Source organism: Phocoena sinus, chromosome 7, assembly GCF_008692025.1.
Source record: "Phocoena sinus isolate mPhoSin1 chromosome 7, mPhoSin1.pri, whole genome shotgun sequence".
In the NCBI taxonomy this organism is placed as follows: domain Eukaryota; kingdom Metazoa; phylum Chordata; class Mammalia; order Artiodactyla; family Phocoenidae; genus Phocoena; species Phocoena sinus.
In genome coordinates this window covers 35,070,532-35,085,130 of record NC_045769.1, presented here as the reverse complement: position 1 = coordinate 35,085,130, position 14,599 = coordinate 35,070,532, and the positions used below count along the sequence as shown (strand labels likewise).

At 46.3% G+C, this 14,599-nt stretch overlaps 1 pseudogene; it reads left to right on the top strand.

Annotated features, from left to right (window-relative positions):
- The window catches only part of LOC116756339, a 73,067-nt pseudogene that overhangs the window by 6,736 nt on the left and 51,732 nt on the right, over nt 1-14,599 (top strand).

Here is a 14,599-nt window from a genome sequence, read left to right as displayed (position 1 = left end):
GCTTTGGATGCATATTGATCAAGATAATAATATCTGTTAAGTGATTTAAAAGAAAGCTAGAAATCCATCTACATTTCATTAGCTGATTATCTTTCTTCTTACTTTTTCTGCTTGAATGATAACAGCATGATCAAAACATTGATTAATGCCAATTAGACCGTGAGGCAGAATAAATATTGCACAAAGAGCTTTGTGCATTGAATAAAACACCTCTGAGGATAACAGGGTAAAATTCAGGATTATTCCCTCTGGCGTGGAGTTTTAAGAGTACTGTGACATGCACTGCTATAAACACACCAGTTCCTCTGTCATTGTCACAGGGGTTTGGAGAGTCATAAGTCCAGACCCATTAACACTGCGAGTCCTTCCAGGAAGAAGGAGTCTGGATTTAACCACATAAGAGTCAATTCCAGGAAGGTCAACAAAGGCAAAAGACCCAGCAGAGTTTACTAGAGTCTCTGAGAAGGTCAGAGAGGATGTTCACCCCAAGGCCAATAAGCCCAAATCCTAGAATTATACTCCATTCTGAATCCAGAGCAAGGCTTTAACGTGCCCAAGAATCAATCAGCTGGGAGCTTGTTAAAAACGCAGAGGGGCTTCCCTGGTGGCGCAGTGGTTGGGAGTCCGCCTGCCAATGCAGTGGACACGGGTTCGTGCCCCGGTCCGGGAAGATCCCACGTGCTGCGGTGCAGCTGGGCCCGTGAGCCATGGCCGCTGAGCCTGCGCGTCCGGAGCCTGTGCTCCGCGGCGGGAGAGGCCACAACAGTGAGAGGCCCGTGTACCGCAAATAAAAATGCAGATTATGAGTCAAGAAGTTTAGAGCAGAGGTCTGAGGTTCTACATTTCCTAAAAGACCGCAGGTGGAACCAACACCGCTGGTCCACGGACTGCACTTTAAATAGCAAGGATCTAGAACACAGACCAAAATCGTGGACCTTTGAAAGCAGAGCTCCTTTTGAGCCACACCAGAAGAATTTAAAGAACAAAGTAACATGAGGTCCATAGTGGAGAGTCTCCAAGTTAATCAGAAAGAGGTGACCCCATGCTCAGAACCAGGCTGGGAAAGAAATAGGGGTGCTCAAGGAAACTGTTTTTGAAATTACACACGCTTTCCTTACAATTACTGATTTCTGGAGAATTCTCTCTCTGGGAATGGAGGTTGCGTGCTAATTCCCAATTAGAAGGATCTGGGCATTCGAGCTTGAGAAGTAAGTGTAATGCTAGAACACGGCTTCCAGGTCACCTCCTCCAGAAGGAAAGGGGATGCCGGCCCACTCTGCCCAAGGGGAGGGTACACTGCTCAGGGAGAGGGTTCCACCATGACAAGAGAGACACAGGATGTGGACCCTGGCAGGAGGCGGTGACAGCAGGAAGGCAGGGCCTGTGACCATGCCTGTGTCCTTCCAGGAGAAGACTGCCGAGAGCCATGGCACCTGGGGCAGGATCTGCACCCCAGGGATGGTGATGTCCACGTACACGCTGCCCAGGAGCCACCCACAGTCTTCAGAGGAGCAGCTGCCGGCAGCCCTGGGGGGTAGGTCTGACTTGAACAAGCCCACTGCCCGCCAAAGCCAGGTGGGGTCATGCGTCAGCCTGTTCCTCCCCACCTACAATGCCACCCCAGCCCCGTTCAGGGACCCCTCGGTTGTTTCTGAAGTAGCTGCTTTCACCCCTGAGCAGAGAAGAACGTCAAGGTGTATCAGCTCATCAGAGCACGTGCTACACAGAACTAAAGAGCACGCGTGGCCCACACCCGCATCTTGACACCCTACTTTTCTACCCAGTGACTTATGTGGCTGCCTTCATTCGGGCTGTCATAACAGAGCACCTCAAACTGCGGGTGTTAAAACAGCAGGAATTCCTTCTCTCGCAGTTCTGGAGGTGAAGAGTCTGAAATCTAGGCTCTAGAAGAGGACTCTTCCTTGCCTCTTCCTAGCTTCTGGTGGTGGACAGCAGTCCTGGCGTTCCTTGACTTAAGAGATTCATCACTCCCGTCTCTGCCTCCATCTTCTCGCGGCCTTCTCCCCTGTGTGTCTGTGTCCAAATTTCCCTCTTCTTACAATCCAGTCACTGGATTAAGGCCTACCCTAATCCAGTAGGGCCTCATCTTAACTTGATTACATCTGCATCACTGCAGATTTCCAAATAAGGTCAAATTCACAGGTTCCAGAGGTTAGAACGTCAACCTATCTTTGGGGGCGGGGGGACACGATTCAACCCATAACACAGCCCTTCATGTATCGAAGGGATCCTTTAAATTTTGCAATGGGTTTAAGTTACTAAAGGGTTCATGGGAATTCCTTGGCGGTCCAGTGGTTAGGACTCTGCATTCATTGCTGAGGGTCTGGGTTCAATCCCTGGTTGGGCAACTAAGATCCCACAAGCAGCGCAGCACAGCCAAATAAATAAATAGAGAGGAGTTCATAAACATATCCCTTTTGCAGGATCAATAAAGCTCACGTTCAGCTGTCAACAATCCTTAAACCAGATATCTGTTACACCATAGATATACAAATCCCTAGATTGAGGCCTGAAGGGTGAGCACCACACACTCTCCTAATCTGCCAGTTGCCGGTGGACTTCCTTTACTCTCTCTGCTCCACTGCAGAAAATCAGATCAAATCACCTAAAACCCTGCCTTCCTTAGGTCCTTCCACTATTTGAGGTCCTTCAGCAGCTCCTTACCCCTCGTGTGGCCACGCCTACCCTCCTTCACCCGGCATCCAGAGAAGTCCAACAGCTGGCCTCCCAAACTCATTCTTCCTCCTCAGCTACATGAGTCCCTGCTGGCCAGACTCCTCTCAACCCTCAATCCTCCGCATGTTTCCACTTCTGCACCTCTGCTTGTGCTGCGCTGTGAACCCCAAATGCCCCTTCCTTGCTCTCCACCAATCCATTGCTTTCTCATCCTTCAATCCAAGCTTCTTTGTGAAGTCTCCCCCGCTGAACTCGAGTCCACACTGACCCTCCTCCAACCCACCCTCTCCCACGCCTTCATCTGTGGAAACCTGAGTTTCTTACACTTTACCATGCAATAGAATTACCCGCAGACCTCGTAAATGCAGATTCCTCCACCGGGACCCAGACGTTCTAATTTAGGAGAATTGGAGAAAGGCCAGAGATCTGCGTTTTAAACAAATAGCAGAAATTCTGATGCAGTGACCTAAAATCCACTGAGGGGCACTATTAACAACCTGTCCGGGGCATTACACTTCACTCATATGGTGCCTTAGAAACGGCCACATTTTCTTGTTTTGGGATCGCTTGCATCTTACATAGTATCTGAAATATAGCTGCTGTCAGTAGATACATATTGAATGAATAAATAATTTAATAGATGGATGCAACTGAGCTCACCAGACAGACTATCATCTTCTTTAGAACAGAGAATAAAACTGGAATTGAGGTGGTGGGAAGGATAATTATCTAAGAAGAAAAAAAGCAGTGAACAGCCTAGTGGCTATTTAAATATTCTCAAAAACAAAACAAAACACCAGTGTTTGTTTCAATTTTCTAAAGAAAAATAAATTAAAAGTCAGTAAAAATAGAGAATACTGATAACTTTTCTTCTCCTCTGATTAGGTAATCTATGCCACTGCACTGGGTATCGGCCAATTCTTGCAAGTGGAGGGACCTTTTGTTTGGTGAGTAGGCGACTGTGGGGGCAACCTACAGAGCAAGAATGACAGTGACAGCTGGTCCAGGCTGGGAGCACAGGAGGTGAGTTGTTTTTTGTTTTTTGGTACGCGGGCCTCTCACTGTTGTGGCCTCTCCTGTTGCGGAGCACAGGCTCCGGACACGCAGGCTCAGCGGCCATGGCTCACGGGCCTAGCCGCTCTGCGGCACGTGGGATCTTCCCGGACCGGGGCATGAACCCGTGTCCCCTGCATCGGCAGGCGGACTCTCAATCACTGCGCCACCAGGGAAGCCCTAATTTTTTAGACCATCTAAATAGACCATAAGGAAGACCAATTGAGTTAGCTCCAACTAACTCCTTGGAGTTTGAGCTCTTTGTTGAGAGAAGGGTGAACGTTACACCACCTTTGATGCTCTACATCACACCACTGGGAAGCTGGGTGGTCTAGCCAGCCAGCCAGACATCTTCCGTGGCTAGTTCAGCAAGGCCTCGGGACAGGACATGCAGGAGGGCTCAAGGAAACCCAAGGAGACAAGCAAAGACATGGAGTTTGCTTTGGGGATGCAAGGTTAGTTCCAAGAATCCAGACCAGCTGGGAAAGTGTGAGCAGATAAAGAAGCCAAAAATCTAGAGTGGAATCCAAAATTCACCCCAAGTACCAGAGTGCAGGGAGTTTCCCCCACCAAAGAGAGATACCGCACTAGGCTGCCGTGAAAATCAAATGAGAAATTGTAGGCTCATAACAAAGTCTTCCTTGGCACTTAGTAAGAACTCAACAAATAGTTACTACTGTATTGAGGATGCTGTCCACACTATGAATAGTGTTTGCCAGGGAAACCAGACAAGTACATCTGATCACCCTCTACAGAGGGCAGGATGGATGTAGGCAGTACTGCCCTTAGACCCAAGCAAGGGGGATTCCAAACTTTGGAGAGCCCCTCGCTGGTCCTCCTGCAGCCAATCTCAGGAGGCCACGGGGCCAAAGTGACTTGTTTGCCTCGAGCCTTCACCCTTTTCTAGACTGTGCTCCAGATACATTCTTGACCCCATTCCCAGCCACAAATCTCTTCCCCAAGTCCATCTTCCTCGAGAAGATCATAACAGCCAGCATGTACACCCTGAGGCCAAAGACTAGCTGTTTGGGGAACGAGTAGACAGAGCTTGGACACGCAGGCTGGCTCACAAGTGTGTGAGGCCCTTCACGGTACAGAACAGAGGCAGGGTGGGGAGGGAAGGGCAGCAGGCCACAGGCTGGGGGCCTCCATTTGTATTCTTGCCTCAACTCCACAAACAGTGGATGAGGACCTGGAAATAGACCAGCATGTGTGTCCCACTCCCCAGAGCCAGCCAGGTCCCCAGTGAGTGTCCCATCTTCTACTGCCACATGGGGGAGCCAGCAGGTGACAAGCTGAGAAAATGAGTATCTTGTAAACCCATCAAATTGCTGGTGTAAATAGGAAAACACTTGTGAAATACAAATAAAGGAAGTTAAAGGCAACCTCTCTCCCTCTGGAATGTGGACGTTATCCATCTTTCCAGGCACAGACTCTGGGGATAAAAGCAAAAATACAGTCAGAGACCCACCCTGCAGCCAACTGGCCCCAGGGACCTTAATGGGTGAAAGGAACCTAGCCCCGGTGGGAATACCCAAGGCTCCCATTTATTAGGCAAGAGAAGACTGACTTCTGTTATCTCTCACTCATGAGAGCGCTCAGAGTTCTGAGTGAAAGAGGAAGCACTACTGGCTTCGCTCAGGTGGTTTTGCTTCTTGGACAGAGAAGAAGCTGTCTGTGCACAACTGCCAGCCTGAGACATTTGTGCAGAGACAGAGAACTGAAGTATCTGGAAGAAAGTATTCTACTAGAAACTTAGGAGAGACTATTTGAGGAAGAAGGTACAAGAGGTAAGCTTGGAGAAAATGGGAAATGAAAGAACCAGCAAGTGGAAACCCGCTTTAAAATTCATTGATTGTCCATTCATTCCCAGCCAGTCCCATGCAGATCGCAAATGTCGGGAAGATCTGGTTCCAAAATGGTTTTCTTTTTTGTTTTGTCTTTCTTTTTTTTTTCTCTTTTTAAGGTCCCTTTATAAATGATAATACTCAATGTCGTTGAGTCTTGTATATACTAGAGAATGGATACATTATTATTGCTGTGAAAAGCATCTTATCAATTGATTCTACAACTAGGAATTCACCTAAGAAAAAATTCAGAGATGTACACAAAGCTGTACATGTAATGAACAGAAATGTTCACTATGTTATCTGTAGTTATAAAATGTAAAAAAAACCCACTAAGTATACATCAATAGCAAATTTTACAACTATATTACGGAATAGCCAGAAGATGGACTATTATGCAATCAGCAAAATTATATTTTAAAGGCTTTTTAATGATAGGCAAATAAATGAACAAAAAGTCAAAGTAAAAAGTATATTGTACTATAACTATTGTACAAATATATATTACATAAAAATATTATCAGTGGGATAGAGTAATGATAGTTTATTTCTTTTATGCTTCTCCATATTCTTTATTATTGTTTTAAGCTATAAAATATATACTGTGTGTGTATTATATATTCTACATATTTATCTGTATCACTGTATTTAAAAAATAAAGTTAAAAAAAAGGAAGATCTTGTGATTACCCCTATTCCAGTAGAAACCACCAAAAGTGACTTTAAAAGTTTGGAGCCTCATTTAAATTGTCAAACCCTTCAAGGCACACACCCATTTACATGTTAAAAAGTTTTTCATCTCAAGGCATTTCACTATCCTAGGAGTCAAATGGTTGTCAACAGAAAGGAACAGGAAAATGCCGCCTGGATCGGGGAGAAAATGATTCTTCCTCGCTAGACAGGAAAAGTGACGTGAGTCCCTTTGTTTGTCCTCTTCCTGAGAGTATCGCTTAATGCCGGCCAGTTCTGCAACTGTGCTGTGAGTTTTGATGGTCATTCTCCGCTTTACTTACAAACGTCCAACGTGCAGGCACGAATAATGCACTTTTCGTTTGGGATCTGGGTAAAGTGGTGATTCAAAGCCCACGCTCTGATTTCCCCTTCACTCTCTGGAAGGCTGAAACAATAAATCATAAACCCACTCAGACAAGAGAAAAAAGACCTACCCCAACTACGATGAGTCCCATTCTTGCCTGGCGCTACTCATGCAGAGTTGGCCTCTATCACCATCTCCTCCTTTGCAGAGAGAGGACACTGCAATGTCAGGAAGGCTGAGGAGCCTGTCCAAAGATACATGGCGAGTTCATGGCTCCCACAGCTGGGAAGTCCAGCCGGAAACACACCAGTCTCTGGCTTTGCTCTCTGAGAGACACTAGTTTCAAAAAAAAGACCCACGGCCAAGCTCTTAAAGGAATTACTTAGAAAGAATTCCTAGTTCAAATATAGGAAAAATAGAGTCTGCTCCCTGTAGACACGGAAAACTAAGAGAACACAGTTGGCCTTAGACAAAACTGAGCCTGTCATTCCCTGCTGTATGTGTTTCTATCCTTAACACCCCGGGAATTCAATCTGGGCAATGATTGCACTCTGGGGTCCACCTGGATCACTTTAACCAAATGCAAAAGAACATATTTAAATTGGACTGTGCCCCAATATTCCTTATAAAGAGAAACACAAAGGATCACTGAGCCACATGTCCTTTCCCTATACAAAAAGACACACAGGAAGCCACATTATAAGGCGAAGGTTGCTTGGTGACCATGGATGCAGAGCAGTTGGATAATCTTAAGGGTAACATCATAGAAGACGCCCCTCCATCCATCAGGTAGACCTGCTGGATGGCAGGTGTCTGCCCCATGACACTCCCTTCTCTTGAAGCTATGTTAATAGCTTCCATGGGGTAACTGTAAAGTCCTGGCCTGGTCCCTGTTTAGGGGAACTTTAATCCCTCAGCTCTGATTCATTTTGTTTGTTTTACATTTTAATTCTCAGACACTATCAGGTACTGCCTATACTTCTAATTCCAACTTACACAAAAACTGATCTGCAGATGTTGGCCGGCTATGCTTCAGTCTGGGGTCCTAACCTACACAAGGAAAAACTGCAAGTTGTCCTTCTGCAACCTAGGAAGACCTTAGAGAGAGAGGAAAAAAGGCAGAGCAGTATTGGACAAATGTCAGGTCATTTCACTTACTTGTCACAATTTCTATTTAATCTTCAAAGAGGTTAAGTACCTTTCCATTGAGAGGGTCAGAGAGCCAAGTCATGGCAGAATTGAGAAGGAACCCAGACCTGTCTGTCTCCCTATCCCCCATGCTCTTCCCCACTACACAGCCCTCTAGCCCTGCATCCCACAGTTCCCTCCCAATTTGTCTTTCTCTTTAGGAAGGTTTCCTGGGAATAAGTGTTTCCAAAAACTGAAATATGTTTGATTCAGACAAGATTCCAGTTTGGGTAACTTTTCACTGTGCTTTAGTTTCCTAATAGGTAAAGTGGAGTTGATAATTTACTTTCTTTGTACAATTGTTGTGAGGATTAATTATTAATACGTGTAAAAGTACTTGGAACGTAAGCACCCCATAAATGTTAACTATTGTTATTAAAGCAAGTGGTGTGTGTGTGTGTATGTGTGTATGTGTGTGTGTGTGTGTGTGTGTTTACACATGGGTCTGTATGTTTAGAGTCTTTTTTTTACTTAAACTATAGGACTTCTCAGAGTTTTGAATCCTGACTTGACAGGTGAGAGGACAGAGGTTGGGGCACAGTGGAGAGGGTTTCCCAAACTTATATGACCTGTGATTGTTTCTCATAGGCTGTCTTGGTGTTTCGCAGGGTACTGTTTGAACTATTTAATAGAATACTCTTTTCTTTAACATCACATTAGTGTCAAATCAGTGTTTCTCTAACAACAAGATTCTTATTTAAAACTATTTGGTTTGAACTATTTTCCCATACAAGGAGAATCAGAAAGTTATTACTATGTTCATTTTGCCTAATTAATGTAAAGAATTACGATGCTGTTTCCATTTGAGCAGGGCTGACAGAACGATCTTCTTCTGCCCTTTATAGAGATCTGCATGGAGCTATTTGCAAAAGAGGAGTTCCAGCCCTTAGACCTTACCCAGGAGCTCACATTTCCCCCAGAACTCTTGGTAAGATGAGTTGGGTGTTTTATGTGCTCGTTTCAATGCCACTGGTTATAAGCTCAGTTTTCGAAAACCACACTTTCCATCCTGTGAAATTATCAAATGGTGGAAATGCTTGATCAAATCAGTATGCCTGTCCCTGTCCAGCTCACCAAGCCCTGGCTGTTGCCCTGCACACTTTCCCTTAAGCCTCAGCCGAGGTTATTTTTTACAGCGATTTCGTCATTACTCCCATCATTGTCATCTGCAGTGTGTCCCTATTGACTGTCCCAAGCAATCCAGTTTTTCTCAGCTTCTAACTTGGCCTTTCCAGCCTTTTCCAGATATTGACCTCAAGGGGCACTTCCAGGGCCTCCCGACACCTCAGCCTTCCCTCTGTCAGCATCTCTATCTTTCCTCTCTAACATCCAGTGGTCCCATTCCATAAAATGCCTATTTCTGAAAGATTCTGATGTGTTTATTCATGCATTCAACAAATATTCATCATTCAGCAATGTGCCAGGCACTGTTTGGGGTACTGAATATACAACAGGGAACAAAACTCACACAGACCTGACCCCAAGGAGTTTGTAATCTGGTGGCAGAGACAGACAATGAGCAAGATACTAGATAAGTTATAGTGTGTTAGCAAGTGAGAAGGAGAACAAAATAAAACAGAGAAAGGGGAAAGGATGATGCAGGGAGTTGCTACTTTAAATATCCGGTCAGAGAAAACTTCTCTGAGAAGATAACATTTGAAGAAAGTCCTGAAAGAGGGGAGGGAACTGGCCACGAAGATACATGGGGGAAGAGCAGTCCAGGCAGTGGGGCAGCAAGTGCAAAGGTGCCAAGGAGGGGAGAACTCCTGGCCTGATCAAGGGACGGAGCAGGGGCCAGCCTGGCTGGAGCGCAGTGAACCAGAGAGATCGGAAAGCTGCGGGCAGCGGGGTGGGCAGACCATGCTGAACTTAGACTACTTGGCTTTTACTCTGCCTGAGATGAGAAGCTATCAGAGAGGTTGGACAGAAGAGGGGTACGCTCCTATTAACCTTGTAATGGGATCCGGGGTCGTTTTGGCTGCTGGGATGGGAATAGCCTGCAGAGGGGGCGAGGGAAGGAGCAGTGAGCCCATTAGGGCACTAATGTCATCCTGAGGATGGTGGTGCTGGACCAGGAGGCCAGCATGCAGGTGGTGAGGAGGGAGTGGACTCTGGATACATTTTGGAAGAAGAGCCAACAAGATTTCCTGATGGGGCTTCCCTGGTGGCGCAGTGGTTGAGAGTCCGCCTGCCGATGCAGGGGACATGGGTTCGTACCCTGGTCCGGGAAGATCCCACATGCCGCGGAGCGACTGGGCCCGTGAGCCATGGCCGCTGAGCCTGCGCGTCCGGAGCCTGTGCTCCGCAACGGGAGAGGCCACAACAGTGAGAGGCCCGCATAACGCAAAAAAAAAAAAAAAAAATTTCCTGATGAATGTGATGTAGGGGAGGGGAGGGGAGGGGAGGGGAGGGGAGGGGAGGGGAGGGGAGGGGAGGGGAGGGGAGGGGAGGGGAGGGGAGGGGAGGGGAGGGGAGGGGAGGGGAGGGGAGGGGAGGGGTCCCCAACCCACCCGGCCGCGGACAGATACCGGCCGCAGCCTGTTAGGCACAGGGCAGCACAGCAGGAGTAAGGGGCGGGCAAGCAAGCTTCACCTGCCGCTCCCCATTGCTCCCATCGCTCGCGTTACTGCCTGAACCATCCCCCCACCACCACGTCCGTGGGAAAGCTGTCTTCCACGAAACCAGTCCCTGGTGCCAGATAGGTTGGGGGCCGCTGCTGTACAGTGTGAGAGAGAGAGCACAGTCACTGCTGACTCCAGGGCTTTGCGCAGCTGGAAAGGGGAGTGGCCATTTACAGAGAAGGGGAAGACCTCCGGAGGAGCAGGGCCTTTTGCCTTTGGGGGGTCCTTTTCCGGGGCTTGGAGGGCAATGGGATATGAGGAGCTCAGTTTTGGACACGTTAAATTTGAGATGCCTTTTACACATCTAAGGAGAGACACTGAGTATTCGTTCAGGATTTCAGAGGAAAAGCTGAAGATTCTAATTTAGGAGTATTAGTATAATTATGATTTTTAAGGCCATGATACTAAATTACGTTGAATTAATCTATACTGAAGGGTCAGTGACAGATGCCAGCTCATATTGTCGGTTTCCTCCAAAGAACTACACATTATCAAGGCTTAAGCTAAAGGAGTAAATATCTAACTATGGAAAATTCAGGCCTTAGCCAATGGGTGTAGTGAGTGTCTTTTTGGTCAAGGGGACCCCAGAACTTCTGAAATCTCTCTAGAGGAACATACCTCCACCTAGGATCTATCATAACCCAGGAATACAGGTGTGCACAGGTGCACACACCTTGTTATTTGCACGTAGAGAATGGCAAAGAACCCAGAGAAACGAACCCTGGCCTTTCATGGAAAGAGCGTCACCTGGATCTCCCCTGGGACCCTCAAGGACCTCCTGGAGCTGAAAGCAAAACACCTGTAAGGCCCTCTCATCCTGGGCAACACCTCACTGGGTGAGTGATTGCAACGATTCTCACTCCACCATTTGTGCCGAGGTGGATTTCCTGTCCCCCACTGTGCTCACAGTCTACAAAAACTACTTTTTAAGGATAAAAACCTCATTTTTTAAATAAAAATGCTATAATACTGTATCATAAAATGTACTACTATATTGTATATTATATAATAATTATTTACATAACATAGTATTTTTATATCTACTATATATTTTTATAAATACTAGCATATATGTGCTATATAGACTCATATATAAATTATATATACAATATTAAAGTATAATATAAATATCGTATTATTATATAAAATGGTCTCCAAAATTGGAGGTACATATACCCTGGGAGTATGCAGTGTAACCTCTTGAGGTGTGGGAAAAAAGTATTAGAGGACAGTTTATCATTTAATTTACTTTGTCCTTTTTAACTTTGTTTTTGTTAAATAAAATAGAATTTTATAAAATATGTATGGATATATTAACAATGCACACCCAGTCATCACCACACCCAGTTTAAGAACCAGAGCTTTACCAAGAACTTTGAATGCCCCATGGGCCCTCCCAAACCGCAGCCCCCCCCCACCTTCTTCTCAGAGGCACTCATTAGCCTGAATACGATGTTGGTCAGTCTCTTCCTCATTTTTACAATTTTACCCCATATATTTGAGTAACTAAGCACCATGTCCCTTAGTTTTGCATATTTTTGAACTTCACATAAATTGACACGGTATTATTCTTCTGCAATTGCTTTGTGCGTTCAACATTCTTGAGCTGAGATTCACCCACATTGTTGCGTGTGACTGTGCTGCTGGATTCCATCGTGTGTCCAGGGCACAATTTGCTCATCCATTCTATTGCTCAAGGATGTGGAGTATTATCCAAGTTTTTGCTATTACAGATATCTTTATATGTGTCTCCTGGTGCCAACATGCAAGGGTTTTCTAAGAACCTCTCATCCATTTTATTTCCTATTTTTATATACATGTAGAGAGTATAAATAAGTACATATACCAGGAGAGACTGTGCTATAAAATTACTTTGCAGGGTGTATGGCCACTGCTTTCACATCTATACACATTTTTTTTTTTTAAAGCATTGACTAATTTAATCCTCACATCCACGGTGGCATTGGTACTTTTTGTTTTTAATTAATTAATTTATTTTTGCTGTGTTGGGTCTTCGTTTCTGTGCGAGGGCTTTCTCTAGTTGTGGCAAGCGCGGGGCCACTCTTTATCGCAGTGCACAGGCCTCTCACTATCGCAGCCTCTCTTGTTGCGGAGCCCAGGCTCCAGACGCGCAAGCTCAGTAGTTGTGGCTCACGGGCCCAGTCGCTCCGCGGCATGTGGGATCTTCCCAGACCAGGGCTCGAACCCGTGTCCCCTGCATCGGCAGGCGGACTCTCAACCACTGTGCCACCAGGGAAGCCCAACATCTATACACATTTATTGCCAGTTTTTAAAATTAGCATCTGAATATTTTTATGAGAAACTCTCAATGCCAAAAAATTGCATTTTCTCTTTCCTAACTCTCTCTAGAATATATAATGCATTTACTTTCAGGACCTGCGTTGAAATCTCAAGGACATTTTCACCCAGTTCTCCTCTCTCCTGCTAGGAGTTCTGAGCTGATTATGGTGTCTAAAACAAGTGATGGTGAGTTCCAGGTGTTCTTCGTAAAATATCAATGAACCAATTCCTGCACTAAACTTAAAACTTGCTATATAGTTTAGAACCTCCTCATACTTTTATCTTGTCTGGCCTGTTTCCAGTTCTTCATCATTTTTCTGATGTGATATGACATCCCCACCATGAAACTTTACTGTCAAAAGCTTTGCACAGAATATGAGGTACTTGGATAATGTCATTCAAGACCCTGCACTCAGCTGCAGGATTCTTGCCTATAAAAAGCTACAGTCGGGCTTCCCTGGTGGCACAGTGGTTGGGGGTCCGCCTGCCGATGCTGGGGACACGGGTTCGTGCCCAGGTCTGGGAGGATCCCACATGCCGCGGAGTGGCTGGGCCCGTGGGCCATGGCCGCTGAGCCTGCGCATCCGGAGCCTGTGCTCCGTAACGGGAGAAGCCACGGCGGTGAGAGGCCCGCGTACCGCAAAAAAAAAAAAAAAAAGCCACAGTCTTGCAGTGTCACTTTAATGGGAAGACAGCAAGAGAGAACTGGCACTCTCCAATGGTTGGATGGTCAATTCCAGGGAGGGAGTATGTTCACAGGAGGAAAGTAGGTGATGTAGTGTCTGGCACTCAAATGCTACTTGTCTCATGGGGACAACGGCAAAAGGCCAAGTGAGACAAAAACCTGCCCAGGCAAACACCCCCAGTCACTTACAACATCCTTAAGGGCCCCTTTTGTACAGATACTGCATCAGGCAAGCTGGCACCCACAGAGTAGGAAGGAAACATGCAAAGCTTTGCCTTCAAGATACACTGCAAACCCTTTGGCAAAAGGAACCTTATTTTAGTCCTTCCCTCATCTCCCAGATCTCCTAGCATATATGTGCCTGTCCCAGATACATGCATATATGTGCTAAATTACTGACAAATAACTTAATGCAAAAAACAAACAAACAAATCAGTGGGTCAGAAACTTGAATTTGGGAGGCAGTGGTAATAATGACTTCCTTAACTCAGGCAACAGGGAGGTTGACTGAACTGAAAGCTTTAGTCCGGACTGACTGGTAGGCCACCGTATGTTTTTGGAGGTTGGTGGTGGGCAGGGGAGGGGACCCACCTTGGCTGTATCACTGCCATCCAGGAGTCCTACCTTCCCGGCCTCAACCATCATCAGCCAGACTTTGACCGTGCTGCAGACCAGCAAGCCTGCCCTTCCCTGGCCTCACCCCACCCACTTGCTAGGAAAGGGACCCTTCCTGGTTTTGCCCAGCACCACAGCTTCACAGCTTCAGCCTTGGGACAACTCAGGTAGCACACCTGCATACCACTCAGAAGAGGAGGAGAACGTGCTTAGATTTATCTGAAATCTTGGGGTTGGAGAGAAGAGAAAGAGGGAATAGTAAAATGGATGGCTTGGGAGTATAGTCAAGTAGCTTAAGCAGACGGTCAAGACCCGAAAACCCTTCCCCTCATGTTCACCCCAGGCATCGTTTAGCCCACGGTTTTCAAACTTGTCTTCAGCACCACAACCCTGTCCTCAAACAAATCTTAGTAAATGAAAATAAGCTGCTCTGTTTGAAGGAGGGGGAAGACTTTCTCCATCCCACTGAGCCCCTATATCTACCTCCGTCAGGGCCAGGACTCAAGGGAAGTGAACTTGCCCAAGGTCCCCAAACTGGCTAGTGGCGGGTCATCAAG